The 14,888-nt window shown below is 38.4% G+C and overlaps 1 protein-coding gene across 7 annotated transcripts in view; it reads left to right on the forward strand.

Annotated features, from left to right (window-relative positions):
- Positions 1 to 14,888, forward strand: part of GAPVD1 (GTPase activating protein and VPS9 domains 1) — a 74,728-nt gene continuing 59,840 nt past the window's right edge. For 6 of the 7 annotated variants that reach the window (XM_057548070.1, XM_057548071.1, XM_057548073.1 and 3 more), the window contains exon 1: positions 1 to 153. The gene's annotated coding sequence lies outside the window, so the exon portion shown is untranslated. The remainder of the gene's footprint in view (positions 154 to 14,888) is intronic. The other variant, XM_007194676.2, reaches the window with a different exon arrangement.

Genomic DNA, 14,888 nt, shown 5'->3' on the forward strand with positions numbered 1-14,888 from the left:
GCCGCCGCAGGACGCAGGGAAGCCAACTAGCGAGTGGCGGCGGCGGCGGCGGCGGCGGCGGTGGCGGTGGCAGTTCGCCGCGAGAGCAACGGCTCCGAGGCCGAGTGGCGGTCCTGCGCAGACCTCGGTGCCCTCCTCCGCATGATCTTCTTGGTGAGTGCACGTCCCCGATCCAGCCTCGCGGAGTGCGCGGCTCCTTGCCTGGCGGCCGTGCTGCTTCGGCCTAGGGCCGCAGCCTGCGCTGACGGTGGGCCGCCGGGTCCAGCTGACCCCTGGGCCCTTCCCTGCAGTGAGGGGAGAAGTGGGGGTGGGGGCACACGGTTAGGTCCAGGGGAGAGATGTGACGGCGCTCAGGGGCCAGGGCAGCCTGGGGCGGACTGGAGGGAGGGACGCGTGGGGGATGGGGTGGGAAGGGACAGGAGGACCGCGGGGTGGCTTCGGGTGAGAGGCAGAGGCGAGCGACCTGGCAGCCAGGGAACTGAGTATGGAAGGCGAGGAGGAGGTGGAATGTCTTCGGAGTGCCGCTGATGAAGATGTCTTGCTTCGGAGACTCTTGACAAGCTGGACTCACGGGTCGGGCAGCCCACCTACCAAAAACGTACACACCATACTTGGCATTTTTCCACTTCCTGTTGGAGGTCTGTAAGTGAGGAGCCGTTGGTTGCTTCCATCTCCTTTCCTTCAATTTCGCCTTTTATTGACTGGCAAAATTTGAATGGGTGCTGGATAGGCAAATCATAGAAATAAACAGGGTTTTGTGTATACATATGCGTAAAAACAGGGAGGCATGGTGGTATGTTCAGATGAGAGCTAGATCAAAGGAGAAATCAGTGTTTTTATTTTAAAATTTGTGGCAAAAATCAGTTAGAGCAAGGTTTTGAACTAGAAAGGATTTTTAACCTGGGATTCACCAGTTGGTGGATAGAAATCAGGGGCTCCTTGAACTAGAATGGGGATAAAATCATGTCTTTATTTTTATTACCTGATAACTGTATTATCATTTCCTTCAATTATGAATATAAGCAACAAACCGCAGTAGAATTAGCAATGCCTGTGACTTTGTCACCAATAAAAATTACAGATATTTTTGTGTCATGTTTACAGTTGTTGCAGATATCTCAAAATATCATTTGTGATATACTCCAAGAAACATTTTAAAAATATCATTTATGCTTATAATTTTTTTGAATTATGGTATTACTGGATCCACTGTTAGATCTTGTTACTTAATGTGATAATAAAGGTGTACATATATTGCAATATCAGGGTTTTTTCATTGTTTTGCTAATATTCAGTATAATTAGTTTTTTTGTAATCGCATATATTTAATTATGCATTTAAAAGCAATCTGAGAAGGGGTCCATAGGCTTTACCAGACTACCAAAGAGACCCATGGCACAAAAAGATTAAGAATTCCTGAAGTAGAAATAAGTTTTGGGGATCTGTAAGTCTGCCTGGAAGAATATTTTTCTCATTAGATAAGAAAAAAGTCAAGGCAGATAGGATGATAGTGTAGATGAAAGAGGGAATTTTGTAATCAGGGAAGTAAGAGAAAAGATTTGACTGGGATCAGAGTAATAGTTTTGAAAGATAGAATAGACCACAGATATTTCTTTCAGGGTACTGGGGCATCGGCAAAATAATCTGAGGAAGAAAGGGAAGTGAGTACTTTGGCCCTTAGATTTTTGTGTTAAGGCATCTCCTAGTTCCAAGTGATTGAAGGGGTTGAGCCCTCCAAGCTCTTGTATAAGCCTGTGAAAGAAAATTTTAGCATGTGCTGGTTTTCTTTAAGTCATGTAGATAGTGTGGCTTTTAAAGGGGTGAGGATAGTCTAATTTTTCTTTTTTTTTTTTTGGCTGTGCCGTGTGCGGATTGTGGAATCTTAGTTCCCCAACTAGGGATCGAACCCCGGCCTTGGCAGTGAAAGTGCTGGACTGTCAGGGAAGTCCCCATTTATCCTTAAGTGAAAAACTGCAGGATCTCTCTTCTAGTATATTTTCCTATTGCCATTCTTCTTTTCATATATGATAGAAAGTAAATGTGCAGATTATAGAGTTGAAGAGTTGCTAAGTCATTTTCTTGAAATTCCATTTTAAATTCTTGTAGTTCAGCTTCATTTTGGCATCAGACTTCTCACTGACAAATCACTTTTAACATTTTTTCAGAATATTCGTGATTTGAAATTTGCACCTGTTTGTAAAGCACCTGTCAACATCTTGTGTGAGATTTTTTTTTTCCTCTAAAATAATAGCAGTAATGAAAAACCACTACGGCAGACTATTTCTGGAAAAGATTAAGGGGAGGGTATGGAGAATTGAAGAAGAGTATTTTGTGAAACAGATATTGGTGCCGAAGTAGTTTGTGTTGAATTAAACACACCGTATTACAAATCACTGCCTTGGTGAGGTCTTGCCTGATACTTTCTGGGTCCTTACACTGCCCCCTTGGTCATTCTTTCTCCCCTGCCCCTTTATTTTATAGCACATATCTATCTGGCATATTATTTGTATATTTATTTTATACATAAAGGGTCAGGAAAATTTAGATTGGAGATACTACTACTGAATGAGAGAGTGGGAGACTGGGGAGTGCTGTGTGGAGATGTCATTTGAACTGGACCTTCAGTCATAGATGTGATTAGCTGTAGGGATATTGGAGAAAGGCTTCAGGTGCAGGGAACAACTTGAACAAAGACAAGGATGGAGGAGTTTGTAAATCAAATAAACATCTAAGTCAGTCAGCTTGCCTCCCTCCCTCCCTCCCTCCCTCCCTCCCTCCCTCTCTCCTTCCATCCATCCATCCATCCATCCAGTGTGTTAGGTCTGTAAAAGGGAAAACGGGAGAAAAGATTATGTATAAAGGTGGCTTGGGACGAACAAAGGCTGAAAACTCTAGGCTCCCCAGGTGATAGTATGTGACCGTTTGCCTCCAGGTGGATCTCTCCCTCCTAGAGCCCACAACAGTGAAATTGCTCACAGGGAACCTGAATTCTATATACTGAAGAACCAGAGAGGCAGCCTGGGGAAATGAAAAGAGTCTGGGCTCTGGAGTCAAATAAATCTAGTTTTGAATTCCTTGTTTGCTGCATGATAGCTGAATGATTATGCAGTAAGTTATTTGACTTTTCTAAACCTGCTTCCTCAGTTGTAAAATGGAGGTGATAAATAGCTATCACACAGGATTAACTCCAAAAATAATAATATATGTAAAACCTCAGTAACATGGCTTTCACTCAGTAGTTGGTAGTTATCTTTTGGTGTTCCAGCTTTCAACTTGGTTTCATCCTTTTCCACCTTCATACCACATCCCTGACTTTAAAACAAGTGCTACTCTTCTGGTGCCTTCCTGGCCACTGTCACAGCGTTGTCACTTCCCACGTCACCCAGTTGGCTCCACTGTGAGTTTGTGAGCAGCTTTCCAGTGATGGCACTTAGCAATTTACCAGGTGATGCTGCCTGATAATGGCATTCTGGAAACGGCAACAATATGTATGAACTTTTATTTGGTGAAACTAACAGTACAAAATTTGTCACTCTTTAAACATGATGTGCTTTAGTTTAAATTGGTTTATTTGGAAAAAGTACCCCTGATATTTGCAGAAAATTGAAGCAAAAAGAAATATTCCCAAGTGTAAGATGTTTCACTTTTATTTATTGTTATTATTTTTTTAGGAGTGAGTGTATTGGGGAGTTGGTTATACATTATGATTCTCCAAGATAAAGTATGATTTTTTTTGGGGGGGGGCGGGTAAAAGTCTGATATAAGTGGAATTCTTCTTACTTGCTTTGGAAAGACCAAAAAAATTGAAAAAATTTTTTTCTTAAATGATTAAATTTTCCCCTTCAACTTTATGGTTTTTTCACCCACACATTTCCTTCTCTGGAATTAATTTTCTCTTAGGTAAGAAGGATTTCAGTTATGTATTTTTTTACATTTGAACTACCTAAACTTGTGTTTGCATAGAATTATTTGTGACCTTAACTCTTTAATCCTAATCAAGATATTTTCATTTGTAAAGGAACTAGGATCAATACTTTCTGTATTGTGTACACATTATAGATGAAGCTTTAGACACTAAATTGTTTGATTTCTGGTTTTTAAAACTATAGATAATTAACATTTCCTTCTTTATGTTTACCTATATTTTCTGATTTTTTTAAGTATGTTTCAATATGTAATATGATTTTGTAAAAATATTTTCAGAAGGGTAGTTCTTCATTGTTTCTAAGCTGAAACCCAGTTTTGAACTCTGCAATGCAAAGGTCAAAAGAAGTGGTGAATCTCTGTTGATACTTCAACTTCTCATATTTAATATATATAAATGAACAGTTGAGCAAATGTTTATAAAAAAATACAGACTTCTGAAGGGTCTCTATAATGTATTTTTTCTTTTTTTTTAAGTTTGAAGATGAACCAGATAATTGTTAAGTATTTATACCTGAAAGGAAAATATAACTTAATACTAACACTGTAATTAAATTATGTATATTAAGCCAAAATTATCTTCATATTCACCTTTTTTGTCAGCCATTTTAAGAAGATAAACCTCTACATAAAACAAATGAAATATTGCCATTTGCAGCAACATGAGTGGACATAGAGAATATTGTACTTAGTGAAGTAAGTCAGAGAAAGACAAATATATGATATCACTTATATGTGGAATCTCAAAATAATGCAAATGACTCTATTTTCAAAACAGAAGCACACTTACAAATATAGAAAACAAACCTATGCTTACCAAAGGGGAAAGGGGATGGGGGGATAAATTAGGAGTATGGGGTTAACAGATTCAAACTACTATACATAAAATAGATAAGCAACAAGGATTTACTGTATAGCACAGGGAATTATAGTCAATATCTTGTAATAACCTATAATGGAAAATAATCTGAAAAAAAGATTTATTTATCTAAATCACTTTGCTGTATACCTGAAACTAACACAATATTGTAAATCAACTATACTTCAATAAAAAGAAAAAAATATATAAGGCTTTAAGCATACTGTAACTGTAAAAACAGGCAAGATGTCTGTTCATTAATCTAAGATGTCTGTCTGAAAAGGTGCTTGCTTGGTCTTGCTCCCATGTAATGCCTGTACACCCACGCAGGAGACTAGTGGGAAGCGTGTCGTCAAACATGTTCAGTTCTTCTTTTTTTTTCCCTTACCTAATTTATGTTTTCAGTGTATTTTCCATGAATTTTTGAAAGGATTAATATTGGAAAATTTAAAGGACAAATTTAGCTGGGATATTAACCTATTTCCTTTTTTTCAGGATCAGAACCAAATTATCTTCCCAAGCAATCTAAATTTTATCCAAATACATCTATTTTAAAAGTTTTTAGGACTTAGGCTAAAGTCATCTATTTTCAACCCACTTTGAACTGTCTCCTTTCATTTTCTAATGCAGAACTCTGACCCATTTCTTGATTTTACTTTCACTGTTTATAAATCCTGACTACCTGACAAAAATACATTAGGTCTAAAAGTCATAGCACTTAAGGCACAATTGCAAAATGTTTACAAATATGGATTTCTATGTCAGAAAAGCTTAGGAAAGAATAGATTAATTCTTTTTGCAGACTTTATTTCATCTTTACCTCCTTTAGAACCAAGGAATCTAACTTCGATTTCTCTAAAATAAAGTGCCTTTTAATATCTAATTATTCAAGGGTGTGGTGGGCCAACTTGGATTCTGATGGAACGTAACTTATTAAGTAAATCTCCCTCTGAGTAAGTTTCTATTCCATCATTCCAAAACATCATAATAACAGTAATGACAGTAATTGCTAACATTTATTGACTTCTATTTATTTTTGAAAAGCTATTTAACTAACAAGATTTTCTTTTTTTTCTTCTGGAAGGTTCCTTTTAGGTAGAACACAGTGATAATAATGCTGTCTGAAGTTTGATAATAAATTCTTTTTTAAATAAATAAATAAATTTATTTTTAAAAACCCACAAACATCCAAAAGGAGGTATCAAATAAACAGTTGGATAGACACATAGATCAGTATCAAAAGATTGATAAAAGGAATGATGCAAAATATCTATGAACATCTTTGCACAATCATAATATAGAGGATAAAAACTGGACACATAAAACGACATTAACGATAACCTGATCTAAAAAAAAAAAAATGGTTATGAAGGAACCTAGGAGTAGCACAGATGTAGAGAATGGACTTGAGGACACGGGGAGTGGGAAGGGTAAGCTGGGACAAAGTGAGAGAGTGGCATGGACATATATACACTACCAAATGTAAAATAGATAGCTAGTGGGAAGCAGCCGCAGAGCACAGGGAGATCAGCTCCATGCTTTGTGACCACCTAGAGGTGTGGGATAGGAAGGGTGGGAGGGAGATGTAAGAGGGAGGAGATGTGGGGATATATGTATATGTATAGCTGATTCACCTTGTTATAAAGCAGAAACTAACACACCATAAAGAAGAAACTAACACACCATAAATGTTTGTAATTTTATGAAGTACCATTCTGGTAAATGTGATGACATAGACATGTCAATCTGCTGTTTACATGCTTTCCTTAAATTTGAGGGTGTACCCTTGGATCTTGAAACAGGCTTTACCAGTATTACAGCTCAGCAAAAATGCAGCTGAAGCTCCAAGTTCTCTTTCTGCTCTTCTGTTTGGTAGTTTTGTATACCCACTGTATTTATGGAAGAAGCTAAGTTTACGCTGGGGACCAAAGCTTCCTCAAAGCATGTGGGTGGTGAAATCTTCCTCTCAAGAGTTCTAAGGGTATTAGGTTTTTTTTAACTATTTGGTTTATCTTGATCTCCAGATTTATATATGTCTTAGTGAGATGTCATTAGAGATTGTTGAATAAGAGGAAATTAGATTTGGTGGTATATAACTTCAGACTAATAAAATTAATGAAGGTTTAAATAATTATGAAAGTTCCTGATATGCATTTCCAGATTAGGTGGACATTTTTGTGTTATTTATTGCCTTTGGGGAAAGAAAAAGGATATAATTTTAATACCATTGCAGTTCTCCTTGTTGGTGTGTAGCATGTTATTGTTGAATTATACCTAGAAATTAAGTACTGTGTCCTTTTTGTTGGACTTGAAAATTTCACATTTTTTATTATTCACAGAATTTGTCTGGTCTTGAGTGTTTAAGTAATTGTACTAGTATATCTTTCAGCAGGGAGCTCTTAGTGCCAAATTTTTATTATGTTTTCCTTTTTAAAAAAATTTAAATTACTAAAGTAATAAGTGTTCTTTGTTAAAAAAAAAAAGAACAACTAAAAACAATGCAAAAATGAAAGCTTTTTTCCCCTGCATGTATATGCATATGCTATATGATTTGGACTTTTTCTTCCCCCCCCCCCCCCAAATTATAGTTAACACTTGTTCTTGCTAAGTGCTTTACATATGTTAACCTGTTAAACCCTCACAAACTTATGAACATACCCTACGAAGTAAGCTTCAATTTTACATCCATTTGCAGATGAAGAAACCGAGGCAAGGAGAAGTAATTAGCTAAAGGTTGCTTAGCTAGTGAGCAGCAAAACCTAGATTTGAGCTCAAGTTGTCTTGCTCTGGGGTTTGTGTTTTAACACCTGTACTGCCTCTGGGATCTTACCATGCATATCGTTCTGCAGTTTGCTTTCTTCACTTAGTGGTACGTGGTAGATACCTTTCCATGTACCTCTACCTCCTTCTTAATAATTACGTAGTATTCCATGGTAGGGGTGTACCATAACTTACTTAGTGTCTTTCAAACTTAATCTTGTTTAACAGTCCCATTAGTAATGATTTCAAGTAATACTTTAAAAAGCCAAGGTTTTTGAATGGAATAGTGAGGATACATTAGTATTTACTAAGTAATGCATATTAGCTGTCCAAATGTTTTGATATTCTGTCAGTTGTGTGGTCTAATAAAATCTGAGCTTAATCCACAAGCCATTTATTATGGATGAATTTCATTATTTTTGTGGTTTGTCTTTTTTAGTTCTGGAAAATTAATTAATGTATTGGGGGTAAAATTGACATCTGTATTTTATTTATTCACTTTTGGTAGGGTCTGGAGTTTTGCTGTCATAACAAGAAGTCTTGTACTGTTAATTTGAACTTTGGGTACTATCTGGCGTTATATTATATACTTACATCTTCAAAGTAGTGTGCCTTTCAGTTCCCTGTACTTGTGCCAGGAATAGTTGGTACTAAGTCCATTCTTTTTTTCTACAATGTTTACGTTTGTTTCAAAAATACCAACTAAAGATATTAAAGTATCAGTTGTTTCCATTTTTTCCCCTCTCATGATATACGTTTCTTAGTTGTGAGGAAATATCTTTTTTGGTACATTAATAATTATTTCAAACATGCTCCTTGGGAAGTTAGTAGATGTTTTCAATTTAAATTTAGTTACTGTTCTTCAGTCATTTTGGAACTGAGTTAGCAGCAGGTTGGCTGATTCCTAACTGGAGCATTGCTTGTCATCATTCGTCACTTATTTACTAATTTTTTAATAAATTCAGACATTGATTCAGCACCTGCTAAATGCCAGTTCCTCTGCCAAGTAATGGGGATACCAAGATGACTATGTCCCTACTTTAGGGAACTTGGAGTTTTGTTGAGAAAACAACATTTTGTTGCAAATAGTCTATGAGAAAGTATCTGAGTCAAGAGATTGGTAAAGGCTCCTCAGTTTGAGCTGGGCCCTGCTGCCTATGTGGGACTCAACTGACCACTAAAAGGAGTAAGCAAAGGATTCTAAATAGAGGGTATGTGGAAATCCAGTCTGTGACAACGACTCAAAAGTGTCATTAGAATGTCATGTATCCCTATGAGAATGTGGGTCCCTCAGGAGCAGACCTTAACCTGTCCGGTTCCTCAGTGCCTAACACTTCGTAGGTGTTTAATAAACATTTTTTGAATGCATGAGTGAAGGATGTATGTTAAATGAAGCTTACTGTGCTTGTCTGTCCATTTTTTGGAAAAAGATGAGCTCATTGTTTTTAATACCTAATGATTTTTAGAGTATGTAATTTAGCAAAACATAAAATGAATAAGAAACTATTCTTGCATTGGAGGAGGTAAGTCTTGTAAGGGGAAACACATTTAGGCAAATCATTGTAATTCAACATGATTATATTTATAAAAAAATATTTGCAAAGGACACCCATCTCTGGTATGAATTGGTTAGGTCCCTTAAAAGTGGTGGGTAATTAAAATAAATCTTCAAATTAAAATTATTTGATTGATAAAATACAGCTAACATTGTAGTAGGTCATTAAAAAATGGCAGTTATGTCCTTTTTTGCCCTATCACATTAGTATAAATAGTACATAAATACTATGATGAAATGTACCTGTTTAATGAACAAAAAAAGTAACTGACAGTTCTGTCAGGGTGTAGGCATCAGTATATAACAAAGTTAACCATGCTTAATCCTTGAGTAACATCATGATTTTTCCCAAATCTGCAAACTGCTTATACTATTGTTTATTTTAAATGTCTTTTTTTTTTTAATTTGGACACCTTTAAAATTTTTTTTAAAGAAGCTTTATGTTATTACCATAATGAAAGGCTACCATCTCTTGCCCTAAATAGAAGGCAACTTGAATATAATAAAAACAAAGCAATGTTATAAAACCTAGCTTGCTACTGTTTGCAGAAGGTGCTGAGTTTGAGGCCTCTGTCTTTAATTAAAAGGAGAGATTAGCAAGTGTTAGGGAAGTGTTGAAGACAAATTGGCACCTTGCTTAGATTTTCTGCATGATGTAAATAGAAGAACTGAAAGAGACTTTAAAATGGGGTAACTTTCCCACTCAGTGTCATAAGGGAGGAAGGATGCACCCTGTTTGTTGTCAGGAGCAGTTCCCCCAGAGCTTCACAGAGGGAAGAGATTTGGGGGCCGGGCCTTAAAGGAGAAATCCGAGTTCACTTGAAGGTAAGGAAGATCCGAGCCTCTTAAGCATAGATAATAGCATCTGCAAATGTTGGAGACTTTAGGATATAGTATGGCAGCAACATCTGATTTTGGGGAAGTGGAGAGATGGTGGGAGATGAGATAGGAGTTATAAAAAGAGGGATTTATGGTTGAGAGCTTGATACCCTGTAGCATATTGTTGACATTATCCTGTAAGCAGTGGAGAGTAGCATGACAAGGTTTGTGCTTTAGGAAGATTGCTTCAACAGTAGGAAGGAGAGACCAGGAAGCAGACTATTGAGATGATGAGACTCTAAATAGTTTGAAGGATTGGGAGGAAGATGATAATCTTGAATTTTCCGAACCTTCTCCAATAAAGGGCCATTTTAATCTTATGCGCTCCCACATTGGAAGAAGGCAGATGATATGCTAAGAGTATAGATCACTTTGACAATATTGGTTACTATCTGAGGTTACCTGCCCACAGAAAATCCCAGTTAGCTCATAGAGAAAGAGAGTGAGGTGACCAAGATGTTCTGGAACCAGTTAGGGAACTTGGATCTATTTGGAGATTCGTAGAGTGTAAATTATGGGAAGGGAATGGTACCCATAATTCCTTGTTTTTCCATTGAAAAACTGAATTCCAGAAAGATTATATTAATCACTAGAGATTACATAGCTAGTTTTGAGCTCATTGTATTTTACTTTATAGTGCTATACCCAGAACTCTGTTAGTACATTTACATCTTTTTTAAAATGTTTATTTATTTATATATATATATGTATTTTTTTTTTGGCTGCGTTGCGTTGGGTCTTCGTTGCTGTGTGCGGGCTTTCTCTAGTTGTGGCGAGCAGGGGCTACTCTTCATCACAGTGCACAGGCTTCTCGTTGCGGTGGCTTCTGTGTTGTTGTGGAGCACGGGCTCTAGGTGCACAGGCTTCGGTAGTTGTGGCTTGCGGGCTTAGTTGCTCCGCGGCATGTGGGATCTTCCCAGACCAGGGCTGGAACCCGTGTCCCCTGCATTGTCAGGGGGATTCTTAACCAGTGCACCACCAGGGAAATCCCACATTTAAGTCTTAAAAGATATTTTACATAGGGACTTCCCTCCTGGTCGGGGAACTAGATTCCGCACGCATGCCGCAAGAAAGACCCAGTGCAGCCAAAATAAATAAATGAATACTAAAAAATATTTTAAAAAAAAGATACTTTAGATAGCACCTGCTGTGTGTGTGTGTTTAATTATCAGGGTAATAATCTAGATTAGTCCCTAGTAACTTTTTCTAAACTTTCATATACCCTTTCTTTAGTAGAATTTAGGTCATTTAGTCCTGAAGTCCAACTAAACCTGACTTCGTCAGGCAGTTTGAAACTTTCCAAGAAAGAGGGAGTTGTCCAGCTACTGACTGACATTAATAGTTGTTGAAAGAGTGGGGTGATTAGAAGAAGTAACCTTGACTGTAAATTAAAGCACTCACTCTTGGGAGGCAAATGGCTTGGTGGGTAAAAGCTGGGTGAACCAGATACACCTGGATTCTAGTCTCAGCTTTGCTAGTTATTAACTTGACCTTGGGAAAATAATTTAATTTCCTCAGTTTCCTCATCTGTAAAAAGTGGCTAAGAATACTTACCTTTCACGAGTGTTACACAGGTTAAATGAGAATGTCCATGTAAAGCACCTGGTTGGTGCCTAGTACATGACGAGCCTGAAATGCATGGTAGTTATTATTGTTTTTGTTTCCTAAGCACCCATATGCTTTACTACCACCAGTCAAAACTCTCCTCTTCAGGCTCAACCATTACTACTTATAATGGCTTTTTTTTAAAGTTTGATATTAAATGGAAATTAATATAAAAACTGGCTTTTCTTAAACAATTCTGGCTAGGAAATATATTGGCCTGCTTCAATTGACCAGGATTTAGTGCAAAATGTAACATAGTTGTGGAAATTTTGTGTCAGGAAGTTTCTGTATTTCATTTCTGATCACAGTGAACTGAAAGATAAAATAGTCTTAGTGTGATAGTTTAAACATCGCAATGTGTTACCAGATATAAATGGGTTCTGGGACATCATGGGATAGCTGCTAATCCTTCTTCTAGATGGTGGTTGTTGGAGACTGATAAATTACAGTGTTCACATGCATTTCTCAAATTTGTATATTTTTTTCATACTGAAAAAAGTTGCTAAATTGGATGCTTGGTTTTAGAATTATGTTATTTATATAATTTATTTATTTTTTGGCTTTGTTGGGTCTTCATAGCTGCGCGAGCGGGGGCTACTCTTTTTTGCGGTGCACGAGCTTTTCATTGCAGTGGCTTCTCTTGTTGTGGAGCACAGGCTCTAGATGTGCGGGCTTCAGTAGTTGTGGCATATGGGCTCAGTAGTTGTGGCTCGTGGGCTCTAGAGTTGTGGTGCACGAGCTTAGTTGCTCCACGGCATGTGGGATCTTCCCGGACTAGGGATCAAACCTGTGTCCCCTGCATTGGCAGGCGGATTCTTAACCACTGCACCACCAGGGAAGTCCCTGTTTATGTAATTTTAAAAATTTAAATAGACTTTACTTTTTTTTTTTTCTTTTTTTTTTTTTTTGACTTTACTTTTTTTTTTTTTAAGATTTATTTTTTTATTGATTAATTGATTGATTGATTGATTGCTATGTTGGGTCTTCGTTTCTGTGCTAGGGCCTTCTCTAGTTGTGGCAAGCGGGGGCCACTCCTCATCACGGTGCGCGGGCCTCTCACCATCGCGGCCCCTCCTGTTGCGGAGCACAGCTCCAGACGCGCAGGCTCAGTAATTGTGGCTCACGGGCCCAGCCGCTCTGCGGCATGTGGGATCTTCCCAGACCAGGGCTCGAACCCGCGTCCCCTGCATTAGCAGGCAGACTCCCAACCACTGCGCCACCAGGGAAGCCCTGACTTTACTTTTTAGAACAGTTTAATTTACAGAAAAACTGAGATGATAGAACAGGGAGTTACCATATACCCAGAATCAAGTGTCTGTTATTATTAACATCTCATATTGATGGCGCATTTGCTACAATTAGTGAGCCAGTATTGATAATTATTATTAGCTAAAGCTCATACTTTATTCAGGTTTCCTTAGTTTTTTAAAAAAATGTTTTTATTATATTTTATTTTTAAATTTATTTTTGTCTGTGTTGGGTCTTTGTTGCTGCGCGCGGGCTTTCTTCTAGTTACCGCGAGTGGGGGCTGCTCTTCATTGCGTTGCGTGGGCTTACTCATTGCAGTGGCTTCTCTTGTTGCGGAGCATGGGCTCTAGGCGCGCAGGCTTCAGTAGTTGTGGTGTGCAGGCTCAGTAGTTTTGGCTCACAGGCCTAGTTGCTCTGCGGCATGTGGGATCTTCCCGGACCAGGGCTTGAACCCGTGTCCCCTGCATTGGCAGGCGGGTTCTTAACCACTGCGCCACCAGGGAAGCCCTCAGATTTCCTTAGTTTTTACCTGATGTCCTTTTTCTGTTCCAGGATCTCATTCAGGATACCACGTTACATTTAGTTGTCATCATCTCTGTAATTTTTAACCGGATCATCTTAGACACATTAATTTATTTGCAAAGCATGCTTTATTCTCAAATTTCAAAGCCATACCTGTGTGTGGCATATTATGTTACTAAAAATGCTCTTTGACTGAAGATAGTTGGTCTTTAATTTCACTTTTAATAAGCCTTTTACAAGTGTAGGTTTCATCATGTTAGCAAGTTGTCTGTCTCACCTCTTTAATTATGACTCTGATATTTCCCACTTATTTTCATGGAAAGGTTCGTTTTGGTCACTTCTGTCATGTGATGACATGGAGTATGTCTCATTGTGTCCTAGTGAAATGATGAAAATTACCCTACCTCTTTTTTTGGGTGTGTGGTGCCTGCGCCGCACGGCTTGTGGGATCTTAGTTCCCCGACCAGGGATTGAAGCTGGGCCCTCTGCAGTGAAAGCACCGAGTCCTAACCACTGGCCTGCCAGGGAATTCCCTACCTTACCTCTTTTTAAAAAAAAAAAATTTATTTTTATTTTATCTTTGGCTGCGTCGGGTCTTAGTTGCGACACATGGGATCTTTTTTTTTAAATTAATTAATTTATTTTTGGCTGCTTTGGGTCTTCATTGCTGCGTGCGGGCTTTCTCTAGTTGCGGCGAGCAGGGTCTACTCTTCGTTGCAGTGCACGGGCTTCTCATTGCGGTGGCTTCTTGTGTTGTGGAGCTCGGGCTCTAGGCACGAGGGCTTCAGTAGTTGTGGCTCGCAGGCTGTAGAGCGCAGGCTCAGTAGTTGTGGTGCATGGGGTTAGTTGCTCCACAGCATGTGGGATCTTCCCGGACCAGGGATCAAACCCATGTCCCCAGCATTGGCAGGCGGATTCTTAACCACTGTGCCACCAGGGAAGTCCCTTGGGATGCTTTTAATTAGAAATTTTCATCAAAGAAAATATGAAACATGATTCTCATTCCATAAAACATTTGAAATAATTTCCCCCTACTTTAGAGTCCTTCTTTTGAGTCACAGGGGTTTGTTCAGGCATAGTTGCTAACATTTATAATATGTGTATCCTCCTTGAAACTTTTAATGTATTTTCTAATTCACACATTTCACCTTATCAGGTTGTGCTTCCTCTCCATGCTCTGTATTACAGTAGGTATGCTTGCTTATCAGCAGTTGACAGGCTTTTTCTGTAAAAGGCCAGCTAGTAAATATTTTAGGCTTTGTGGGCCATATGGACTCTGGCAACTATCTAGCTATGCAGCATGAGAACAGCCACAGATAATACATAAACAAAGGGGCATGACTGTGTTCCAGTAAAACTTTATTTATACACGTAGGCAACTGGTCGAGTTTGGCCCACAGGCTGTAGTTTGCCAGCCTCTATACTGTTGTTGGAAGGATACAAAAACCCCATGTGCTTCACTCCTTCAACTAAAATCTCCCTGCTGGGCTCTCAGTGATAAGTCTTCATAACATGAGTTGAAAAGCTTAAAATCTG

The sequence above is a fragment of the Balaenoptera acutorostrata genome, chromosome 6, assembly GCF_949987535.1.
Source record: "Balaenoptera acutorostrata chromosome 6, mBalAcu1.1, whole genome shotgun sequence".
Classification (NCBI taxonomy): domain Eukaryota; kingdom Metazoa; phylum Chordata; class Mammalia; order Artiodactyla; family Balaenopteridae; genus Balaenoptera; species Balaenoptera acutorostrata.